Source organism: Priapulus caudatus, unplaced genomic scaffold (assembly GCF_000485595.1).
Source record: "Priapulus caudatus unplaced genomic scaffold, Priapulus_caudatus-5.0.1 Scaffold439, whole genome shotgun sequence".
Lineage (NCBI taxonomy): Eukaryota > Metazoa > Priapulida > Priapulimorpha > Priapulimorphida > Priapulidae > Priapulus > Priapulus caudatus.
Window position 1 is genome coordinate 143,226 of NW_014577500.1, and position 12,512 is coordinate 155,737.

At 42.1% G+C, this 12,512-nt stretch overlaps 2 protein-coding genes across 2 annotated transcripts in view; one reads left to right on the forward strand and one right to left on the reverse strand.

Annotated features, from left to right (window-relative positions):
• LOC106810413 (cytoskeleton-associated protein 5-like) overlaps positions 1–5,547 on the reverse strand; it is a 56,858-nt gene extending 51,311 nt beyond the window's left edge. The window contains exon 1 of the mRNA XM_014813765.1: positions 5,438–5,547. The gene's annotated coding sequence lies outside the window, so the exon portion shown is untranslated. The remainder of the gene's footprint in view (positions 1–5,437) is intronic.
• Positions 5,548–5,619: 72 nt separating this feature from the next.
• Positions 5,620–12,512, forward strand: part of LOC106810416 (PHD and RING finger domain-containing protein 1-like) — a 62,160-nt gene continuing 55,267 nt past the window's right edge. The window contains exon 1 of the mRNA XM_014813767.1: positions 5,620–5,638. The gene's annotated coding sequence lies outside the window, so the exon portion shown is untranslated. The remainder of the gene's footprint in view (positions 5,639–12,512) is intronic.

Consider the following 12,512-nt stretch of genomic DNA (forward strand, 5'->3'; position numbering starts at 1 on the left):
TGACAATGTGTGAAGATTCACGAATTGAGGGGTTTTTCACGGATTTTTCGGTGAGTTTGACGGATTGGCAGGTTTTTTTCAGCTACGAACACTCCCCGGGTATAAGAGATGGCCCTGTGAAAATTGCATCCAGATCGCTTGGGCGGTTTGGCCGCCTATAGGGAAGATACATAGATAGATACATACATAGATACATACGAACTCAAATATATATTAGATTATATGTTACCGACGCCGTAGCAGTCGATGATTGCAGTTGTCGGCCCCCGCGCTACAGAGCCACACATTTATGATGGATGGGGATCAAGGAGATGGACACAACGTGGATAGGTTCTGACCTCATGCTCAGTGGTTGCTAGGGGATGTCAACTCACGCATTAGTTCATGCTACGAAATAGTTTAGCTCAGCATCAAAAATGATTGCAACAGATTGTTACTTACAGGAATGTGGTACACTGAGATTGATAGAGCAATAAGTCCTAGTATTAAGATATATATCTCCAATTCCAGATAACATTTTTAAGAACACGAAACACGTGTTTAATTTTAATTAAAAATATTGCCAGCAGCGTCCCGACATGTCTAGCGTACAGTGCAGTAAGCATACAGCCTCTTTCCAGCAGGCCTACAACTGTAGCAACTAACCAAATCAGTCTGTTGCTATCACGGATATATGTCATAACTCATTACATCGCATGAACGGACATAACAACTTATCTCTAGTCGATCCAACGGTAACTACGGAGCTACTTTCCTCGTTTCTTTGTAAACTGCAGTGCACAAGATCGATCATTTTTGGCAAATTAGGCCTACTGCTGATATTGCTTTGTCCATTTTTTAACTGCACTCCCTCACTGAACCGCGTTTTCACTTAATTGTTTTTGGTCTAGAAAATCATTACAGCTTAAGTCAACACCCTTTGCTAAATTAATAGTGACAATGAAATCAATCATTCGTTGTTTCGTGGAGGCAACGATTAATTCGCCGTTGCTAGAGCTGTGCCTAAGCGCTGCTAAGCAAAATTGCAACCCTGACCTTCCACGTTAAAGGACAACAAATGCACTTTATAACGCATTACGGTCATGCAGTTCTACCTGTTCGCTAATAAAGCAACATGCTAAATTGACATGCCTGACCTAGGCGTGGAACTAAATTATTGCCCTTCTATTCAAAACTAACCTCCCATTTCATTTGTAAACAAATCAATACAAACTCGAGAGACTGACTGGCTGACGATGGAGGAATTAGTACAGATTTACAATGTAGTTTTATCCACGATAAAACAGCTGTGGATACAACAGCCACAGTTAAATCCGCTTTACGATCACTTCAAAGTCTAAGAGACTACGTGTTTGTGGCAGTGATCACGATTTTTATTCGATTAGAGCCCGTAAACATCAAATAAACTGCAAGAGAACATTCTCCTTGGAATTTAAACATTCAAACCCTGATACGGCTCATACACATTTGACCTACTATGCATACGCACATTGGGCATTTGACTGGTGTGCTACAGTCACATGGTAGATATTATATGAATGACATGAATGTCACAGCCAAATGTAGCACGCATACACTTTTGATGACATGAGTGTGGCACAGCTGCGTTTACTAGTATGAATAACCTGCTATAGCTGGCAAATAAACAGATAACAACAACGATAATAATAATAATCAAATAATTATTTCTAGAGGGTTTATCTAAATATTAACACACGTACACGGCCTTGATTAGCCATTTATTTGCTTTTGATTTGACATCTGGGTGTATTCTACAAATTTATGTACTAATAAGCAACTAAATAAGATCAGATATATATATCCTTCCAATATTTGTAGGCAGATGAATATCGTTTTCATTGCAAGCTGAAACTCAGCACATTATTCATTTTACTCACTGCCATCTTTTATCTTAAGATATTGAACTCAAGGTGGTGTCATTATTAATGCATGCCACAAATGCAATTTAGACAAGCAAAATACAATACCCAGTTGCCCTTGCCAACGTCATCAACATCCTAATTTTCACCGAGGGAATTGGTGGACACCTACATGCACTGCCTGAATGTTATTGATCACAAAATACGTAATTGGATCCATAACGAATGATGTAATTGCTATGGCTCAATGCTCCCCATCTACCTGCTTATCCCGGCTGTAGGTAGCATACAAACACAGGCAATGCACGCAGTCTGGGAGTGGTATACCCCTAAATTGTTAATCAGTCCACCGAAACATACATGCATGTACATTGATTGTACATGTACGTTTATAATGAACAGTTTGACACATTACTAAATTGATCTATCCGGCTCATCCAGATAACCACGCCCCCCTGGTTACCGCCGCTAGGTCGATCAAACCAGACTAGTTTATACGTGTATTAGACGTGTCTATGACAAACTGTCAACTGAGACACTTCACTGCAAAGCATAATATTTTAGAATGTCCTACAGCAACAACGATTGGCTAAAGCTACAAGTCAAGCAAGCTAGATGGACAGGCAATTACTAGTGCCGAGTTTACTTCGATTAGGGAATTACAATAATCAGCTTGACTTTCTGTCGGTAGCTACGTGAGCTGCTTACATACATTACCTGCTATGAGTATACATCTTGTAATGGCTTCTCGTGAAGATAGGCGCAAAGCTACAGTTGAGACGCGAGGTTATCTCGTAAAATAGACCAGAAATAGCTGTCTGGCAAGCATCAACTACATTCCTTTACATTCCATTCCTGGTTGATAATGAACCCAACTACATTCCATTATAAGGATACATGGAATGGTTTACATGGCACTAGCAACATAATGCTTTCTAATATAATGGAAAACATTTATGCGAAGTGCGAGTACCCATTGAAATATTCACATCTAGGCAAAGAAAAACCCAACACAACCTACAACATAAACAATAGAACCTAACTGATGCTCACACACAAATTGGTTGGCAACTTTCAGACAGTCATGTTATCTGGTAATTATGCTGGAATTATAAGCACTTAGCCAAATGACTGCTACTAATTGTACAGTATTCGAACCAGAGGAATGTTAAATACGCGTACTTTTTAGAAAGTGTTTTTATTTAGAGTTTATGTTGTTTGTAAAGCCTATATATCAGGTGTCATCCTTGGTACATCACCGGCTAGCATTGAGCCTGTAACATCACTTGTGACCTAGGAGTGGATGGAATGTGTGCTGAGATGCATCGCAGCAGCGAGTGGCAGTGTTACTGATACCACCGTGGGTGTCTTGCAAGTAAATGTTTAATGTATGATACGAACCCTAAAACGTGGACTTGCTTGTCTACAAATGTTGCAAATAGTGAGCATGTGCCGACATCAAGGGAACGTGTCTTTGGCTCGAAATGTTTGTGAAGGTTACCTTAAAATGTTTATACACATCATGTGCTTATAGTTATATGCACACTTACACTCATGGTGAGTGTACATGTTTTTGAACCAGTCCTAAGGCCAAACAAAAAAATAGGTGTGTTTCCTATTGCATCGAAAACAAAAGTAGCGTAGGTAGGTAGGGATTTTTTTTTTTTTAATACAATTCTAGTATTCTACAGATGTTTGCTAATTCGACATCTTACAGGTTATAAATAGGATTCCTCGTTTGTATTCTGGTGTAAAGTGGTGTATAGGTGGGGATAAGTTAGTAAGCAAGTCCAGAACATGTTTGTAGTAAATAATCTCAAGTTTTGTCTGTCAGATTTCAAATTAAACAACTTTTTCTTTTTTTTTGGAAAAAAAGTTTAGGGTCGGCCCTAATAATCTAGGGACGGTCGGTCAACCGGAAACACACCTATTTTTTTGTTTGGCCCAATAGTAAGCCCTCTATCATTGGATGATTTTGTTGCTGAATTCAACCTGGTCATTTTAACATGATTATTATATCCGGAGATGGTTCTTTTCCACAATGGCAATTCCACTGTTAGCAATGTGAAAACCGAGAGCTTCTCGCCTCTTAGCTAGCAATGTAATGTGTTTATGATTCTTGCTCAGCCAGTGCTTTGGGGAGGGTAGTTTCTAGTTGGAAGATACACTCCTTCTGTTGTTGCATATGCTACACACATACTCACAGGGTGGTTAAGCTTATAATACTAATTGTTTTCCTGAATTCTGTCAAAATTAAACATATTACCACAATGATATGAAATAATATTATATCTACATCAAAAATGCCAAGTGCAGACTGGTGATTTTGCTTATAACAGCAATTTCTATTGAGCTGTGATGCAAATTTCGCTCTGTCTTGATTTAGATCAAATCTTGTACAAACAACTCTATTCAACATAAAGAAGCATTCAGTGGGAAGCCTACAGCATGATAGACCTAATGCACTCACGTGTGAAGAAGATATAAACAACAACAGCAGCAGCAACAGCAACAACATGAACAACAACAACAACAACAACAACAACAAAAACAACAACAACAACAACAACAACAACAACAACAACAACAACAACATATGTTTTAATTTAAGGTACGACCAAATGCATGCCATAAAAGTGGCTGCAAATAGGAATGTCAAATGAAACCAATCAACCTAATTACAATTGTTAACTGAAACAAGGCCACGATACTAGTCAATAGTCAAATGCAATACCTAGATACAATAATGTAACCCAACAAGAGTAGGGCTACAACGCGAGCCTATTCTTTTCTTTGGAGGAGCCCCTGAGTAATTCACTCAGGGCAGTTTTATGGTGCATTTTTTGAAACTACAACTTCCAAACTGGGTTTCACCATAAAACCGCCCTGAGTGAATCACTCAGGGGCTCCTCCAAAGAAAAGAATAGGCTCGCGTTGTAACCCTACTCTTGTTGGGTTACATGAATCATTATTGAATATTGTATCTAGTCAATACCCAGCAATGGGTAGAGCAGATTAAAGTAACCTGATGAGATAACAGTATTAACACTAATGAATGGTCAACACTGACACTCAAGGGGTCGTTGTCGTATCTAGTACTACAGATATGTACCCGAGGTACATATATGTATACACAAAGTGTACCACACTTGTACTACAGAAGTGTACCCTAACCATACCTCATACTACTACTAGTCATAGTCATATAAAAATATAAACATAATAGTTAATACTAAACAACCTAAAAGTAAAACTCATATCATATGGCTCAGTCATATAGCGGCCGCGTGTCCTAAATGGAGTTACGTCACTGTACTATTATTACTACTACTAGTACGTATCATTAGTGGGAGTATTGGCATGACCCATGGCTGAGTGATGCTTCTTGCTGCCCGCTGGAAATGCAGCCAACAAACCAGACACTGAGTCTGAGTCTGAGACAGAAATCAACTGATCAAGTCATGACTGACATTTTTTAAACATCCGTGTTTTAAACAGTGACAAGGGTGGATTTTACTCTAGATTTTTATCATGGGTATATATGGTATATACGTTACCTCAGATGATATGAAGACCAGAGAACCAGGAAGTATATAGCTTGTTTCTCCGCCCGTTCTTGTGGTGAAAATTTTGAAATCAAACAGTCAATTCATTGTGCCTAAAGCCGTTTGATACAGCAAATTCTATTAGCGGAGCAAATTCTGACGTCAGCGGTACATCCGGGAACTCGCGATAACATGGCGACTATATATGTGTAGGTAAATTTTGCACAAAAGATAACGTTTTCACTATCTTTTAAACTGTGCTGTTTGTATTATGTATATTTGCGGCGTTTATCTGTTGTGTAATCTTGCATGTTTTTTTTGTAGATATATTTATACAAATAACCTGGGTATATGGTTTGTAATGTTATTAAGACGTCTTAAAAAGTTGATCATTGATGGCCGAAGCTGAGCAGTGAGCGTAATGTTACCAGACAAGAGAAGAGTATGGGTCTCTGTAGACTCCGACTGTAGTTCTACCCGTGTAGTCCTTCGCTTCTGCTTCGGTGCTACACAATCCACAGTGCTGGTAGACGACATTGGATCTTTGCAGCATGGCAGGCTCTGCTAGTGTAGGTCATGATGCAATAGAAATATAAGCTAGACAGCAATAAACGTCCTGACTTAGACTGCGACCCTCGAGTCAAGTGCAACTCACTGTAATTTTCACAGATTGTGCTGTTTATCAAACGCAGAGGAACCAAACGCACTAATAGGCAGCCATGCCTGATTTAAGTTGCAGCAGCGCTAGTAAGGCTCATTGGGTCTATGTCCCCCAGGGTACTATCGGAGGGTACCCTGGGTACGGTTCGATATATCGGAACGTACCCTGGTAACTATCTGATATGGTCAGGGTTAGGGAGTAGGCATGGGCGACTCCCGTCGTTAGGAGTAGGACGAGGTAACGGTCTCGCATAGCTTAGATAGTACCAGGGTACGTCATATATCGAACCGTACCCAGGTGCTAATCCGCGCGATAGTAACCTGGGGGACATAGACTCTCAGCGCTGTAAGCAGTCTAGTCAGTTTGTCATGGCGGCAGAGGATTCATGCCGATTCCTTCCGCTGAGGTTAGTATAGAGGGTTCGCGAATTTTCAAATTATCCACAAATGCAATGCCGCCGCCATGTTGTTCCAGTAACCAGTTCAGTGCATGTACAAGTACATTTGAGCAAACACACTTGTTCTCTGGCTCATTTTTAGTTTCGCCTATTAAGGCAATCCATCACTAACGACGCTACTCGGCCTTGCGCTGTTGTCAACTTCAGCAATTACGTATCAGAGAGACCAACACAGGCTTTTGTAGGCTGCTAACTGTGATCACAACACAAGAAAGTGAGAGAGACAAGGCGGACCACAGAGCGGCTTGGGGCATTTCAATAAAAAAGCATATGCTGAATAAACACGAAATGTATTTACTATCAGATGTCTTAATGTTTCTCTACTTTCTTTGCCTATATTGCCGATAATACCTGTAACCATGGCCGGTCAAATGCCGCTCTGCAACACAGGTACACGGCGTAACACCGCCTGAAGACGCACGCACGGCGGCCCGCTGCTACAGCATTTACACTTATAATACATATATCTGCCGGCTCCAGTAGGCAGCTGTTTGAGTGGGGGTGGTGATTTCTCTTGGCACGTGCAGGCATACTCTACATAAATGGCCCCGAGGCAACATGTGAACAGAATCACCAAGGCCCGGCTTACAATTAGCAGTGTGCTGACAATAATGCCTGGTCCCATATTCTCTCATCGTGACCCATGCACGGATAGAGAGCATTGTATAATCAGAGACGGGGTGCATCAACACATGCTCGGATAACGTTGATGGAACTCTCAGCTGCTTCACATAATAAATGAGACTTGATACATCCACTAACCCCAACCGCAGAATCAGTCCGATCGTAGGCATCCAGGTTTTTTGTTAGTTCTGGAAAAAGTCCGTTGAGAAGTATAAAATGGACTCGGCTGAGTGTTAGGTAGTCCAGATTGCACGAGATTCTAATAAGTACGTGATCGGGCCACAATTCTTGTTCCCACTCCATTCTCGCATACGGCCGTGCTTGATTTCCCAATGCACTGCAATTTTCTCGAGGACTTAGCGTGCTTTGGGCTACGTTGTCTAGTGAACAAACAAGTACTGTCCATACTATGTACACTTCAGACAGTTGTGGCAAATGTGCATACACCAGATTTATAAAAAGCTGCCGTTTGATAGCTTAAATGCTAGTACAAAATCGGTTGGGAATTTCTGAACACTATCGCCGATTTAAACAACTCAAGTCCATGATATTGGTTGCATGCAATCTCCCAATCTGCTACTCAGCAATCGCCGACTCTGCGGCAACCTCATCAATGCTTCTGACACTCTCCAACCCACGCTGCATAACCTGCATGCAACACCTGTAAAACTGTGGTCTGCACAATCATGCGAACTTAAAGCACCCCACACGACGACTGGTGTAAACCTGTCTGCAAAACCGGATCACTTACTGCTAATAGAGATTTACTATTAATAAACTATTCGTAATGTACAAATCTATCGATTGTAAAACTCGGTACGCATTGCGCATATCGGTTAACAATGTCGTTCGCAATTCTTGGAACCAGTTATGGCCGCGGCGACGGGATTGTAAGTAAGATGCTATTTTTAGTGCAAGTCTGTGGAATCCCTGTATAGCCTTGTAGCCAGAAAGCAAAGGGCTTGACGAGTAGAGCTAGGGCTCTGGGTTGACTGATAATAGGTGGCATACAATGATCTTAATCTGTACATCAGAGTATTAATTGTAAAGATGGCAGAAATCCATTCCTTAAGGAAGGCTGGCCCTGTTCTTAGGCTATATGGTTGAAGAGTCCTAGATTGGACTCTCCGTACTATTAGTATGTCAGCTGATAGAGTTCAGGCATCAGGCCCAGTATGAATTTTCGTTGTCAACCAGGCCCTAATTTCTAGAAGTTTTATAGCTGAATAGGCAATCATTTTTAGCAAGCCATAAATCGGCAGAAAGGGGAGGGGGAGAAAGAGAAAATATAACCCGTAAATTGCTTAACACCTAGCCGCACAAAAACATTGTAAACACTGTGACTTGAAGTTAGAAGGTAACCACATAATAGAAACGGGTGTATATAAATAATTTCATTTCATCCTTAGTGTGTGGTTTTCCATTCATGATTCAACCTGTTTGAAGGATGAACATCTCAAATGTTAGAGCAGACTGTTTCATCACATCTCTCACGAGCGGGTTCGATAATAAAGAATCGCTTGAGCGCAGAGTTGAGTTAATCGTCCCTCAAATATAAACAGATAAAAGGTGCTGCACACCGTTATGTTTTGCCATGCAGATGCGGTAGCTAACTTGATGTTTTCTTTCAGGCATTAATTAAAGGTGCACCACGTCTCGCGTGCTTCGTATCAAAGCCGCAGAACCTATCTTCTTACTTGCGATTGGAGTGTAAATCGGAGGGCCGAATTTGATGCAGTCCATATTGTGAGCAAGGATGAGTTCGGACAACCACTTGGCACACAAAAAAGATGCGCGAAGTGATAGAGAGCGACTCCGATCGATGAATGCCAGGATGCAGGACGAGGACGTTCAAACAGAATCACCTCCTGACGTGGGAGGTGATCGAGCCAAGAAGACAAAGAAAAGGTACCTGAAACTTGAGCGAAGAGTCTAGTGAGAACTCTGAGGACGAGGAAGCAGAGAGTGGAAAGGCGAAGAAGAAGAATGACATTGAGGACGACGACGATAGGTATCCAGCATTCATTAGTTGTCGATTAAATTAAAAAACAACAACATGCATATATACATCATAATTTGCTCTACGCATACCAGCCTTTCAGTGCCTCAGAATGAGCCGATTGGCTGGAACTAAAGAATGCATAGATTTCATCTTTCACTATCACAAGTCTACAAACAGCGTAGAACGTGGTTCATCCTTTAATAATTGGCATTTTTTAATTTTGTTTCAATTCAGATGAAGGTTAAGAATCGGGTAATGGTTCGGAAAAGAGAAGCGGCACACCGTCACGACCGCCCGCATAATGCTCAAGAAACCCTGGTGATGTTCGGAGCGTAGCAGCTGAAGAGCGAGCAGGGTGGTTGAGAGAGGGTTGACCGGTGTCCTGTGTGCCTGGCGCGGTTCGATCATCAAGCACATCGGCACACTCCGGAATCGTTGTGAATCACAGCTTTCTGCTTGGAATGTCACAGATCGTTGCCCAGGTAGTGGGTGGGCAGTGTAAGTGGTGCACTGGTACCAGTGGGACACCATACACGTCCCCGTGTGATCACGTTTCTGCCGATTTCTATTACATAGCAATTCATGCGAGGAATGGTACACAGAAGTTAGGTGGTACTTCTGATGAGTTGCATCTGTGCAGTTCTCAGTAGTTCCGCCAGTGACTGATAACTAGCAAGTAGTGTATGTCCGTGTGTGATGCTTGTAATATAATCCGCGCAAGTTTTTGAAATCTTTGCTTGATTCTTGCTGCTTGTTTTTTCTACAGAATCTGACACTTGTCGCAGTAGACAGACAAGTTTTTCATCTGATATGTTGCAAAGTACACAGCCTTTGAATGGACCTATATTAAGAAGGTGCGAAAGCAGTGGTTAGTGTATCAGAACGTTGGCTTACAGCTTACGTAGTTAAGCCTTCTTACTGTCACCTGTGTTGTTGCTGTCACCACACGACCAAAACCACCACATGACGAGCAACTACCACCATCACCAGCACCAACGACTACGCAATTTCTTTGAGTCAACGATAGTCAGTCTTCGATTACTTGCACACATCAAAAAGCCCTATGTAGATCAATTTGCCTCTCAAAGCACGGCGTTTGAGATTTAACTGCCATAGCTTGATTCACACTGCATATAGTAGCTCTTATTCAGCTGGATCATTAATTCAATTAATAGTATGCTGGTCAGCTGGTAATTGTACACTGTCTAATTATCTACTTCTCCCTTGACTCTGATAGATCACTGGTCAAAGACAGGCACGGAGCAGATCCGGAGGAGGATGAATGATCCAACCTACTGGCGAGTTGTGGCGTCGGTGTGACCGGGAAGATCGACTCCTACTCTCGTGACGGCTGTGAACCTTAGGTAGACAACCGCTTCCCCATTTCATCTCAGAATCAGATACCCAGTCGTTCACGGCTATGCAGTTCTTCATTGGGATTGTTAATTCGCCTGTTTGATTTGCAATCTATTACGGCATGTGTGTTGTTTCGACGCCGCAGTGTAGATTCATGTGGGCATACATGTGTTGTGTACCGTGGAAATTTTTAAACCAGCTTTACGGCGTAGGTTTTTGCGTGGGCTTGCTAATCAGTAACTTGTTACCGCGTATGCTCTCTGTAACAGCAGTACCATTTGGAGTGTCTGGATCCTGCCGCTTCTACGAGTTCTTCTAGACGAGTGGTTTTTGGGTAGACTGTCTTGACGCGTGGCCGCCGGAAGGTTAGTGTTGAAATGCTGCAATTTCCTTGCAACGCGAGTGAGAAAGTTGGCATGTGATGCAATTCTGAGTTGCTATTGACCTGTGTGTAGGTTGTTTATGATGTTCGTAGAAATGCTTGGTAGATGTTTGTCTTGAAGGCTTGTTGTTGTTCTGTAACGTTGTTTGGCTATGGTCAGGATGCGTCAGATATAATCTCTTTTGAAAGTAATTTAGTGTCACGTTAGTAAAGCCTAATTTATTTCGTGATCAATGTCATCTGAGATTGATGTGCTGTGAACGCTTTTTCTGTTTTTGACTTTACTATCGACTTCAGCATCGCTCATGCTGTTTGAAAACGTTTTTGGCACTGTTTTTAAGACGAGCTACAACAGGTGACCCGATTAGCTTCAGGGATTTATCGATGACGTGCTTCGAAAACGTCCTCTCCCGCCTACAGGGTAGAAGTTATGCCAATGCTGCTGTCACCTCTTCCTTGAGATTTGGCTTCATTTAGGATTTGCACAATTGTGATGAAATGGCAAAGCCATAAGCACTCCATATCACATTGTTTACAGTGCTTTCTCTGAATGACATTTGTTTTCCAGTCATCAGTAAACAGTTTTTGGGGAATATCGAGTTCCTTTCGAGAAAAATGAAAGTAATATGTGAAATACAGTATGACCTTAGAAAATGCAAGTCCTATGGCCAGATCTTACAGAGAAGAGTTGGAAGATGGAAAGCAGCAGGAGCATCATGCATCTATAGTGTTTGCTTGGGTGTTGGCATTTACTCGGTTCTTGAATTTTCCAAGCTAAGTTGTGACGCGGCAGTGTGAAAGCACGTAATGTACTAGCAAGCCCTATGACTATGTCCACGCAACAATGAGCGTGTAACATTTGTGTATGTTGCACAATTAACCTGGTGTGTGTGTGATATTCCCTAGTAGGTGCCTGGCCTGAATACTGAATTTGGAGATGAATAGCTTATTGAGTGGTTAACATCAAAGCCCTTCATCCATCAACGAAATCAACAAACACAACAAACTAATATCATGCATGACATTGGAATGTGAACATTTAAATGTAACAATTCCAAAATCGTTTACACAGTTGAGTCTATCTACTCTTTAGTCCGCTTTGCGTGATGTTTGGATATTGCTGGGCGTGAATCTAATTGATATCGAGTTATCAGGCATGTCGCATTGCCGTGGTGAAACTTCGCACGCACATGCATGGAGGCTTCGCGTTGCTGTCTAACAGCACGTGAGTTTCGCTCTGCAGACGTTATCGGTGGACGAGGAGGAAGAGGTTTGCGGCAGAGGGCGCCGCGAGGCGACGGTGGGAACCGCAGCGGGTGACCGACGCACGACGACTCAGGCGAGCGGTTCGCAACTCGGCATTCGTGGGCAGGACTACGAGGGCAGTGTGCAGGAGACAGGAAGCGTCCGCATCGTCCAGGGAGAGATATACGATCCGGAAGACGAGCGACGACGACGAGGACGAGGAGGAGGAGACGAGAATATGAGATCTACGTTTCGTCGGGAAGGATGAGTGTTAATTACTACGGTAGGTCTTCGTTCGACGTCCTCGTGCGTGCTAGCGCGATCGAATTCCTCCTTATATAATGATATCTAATTAGATTA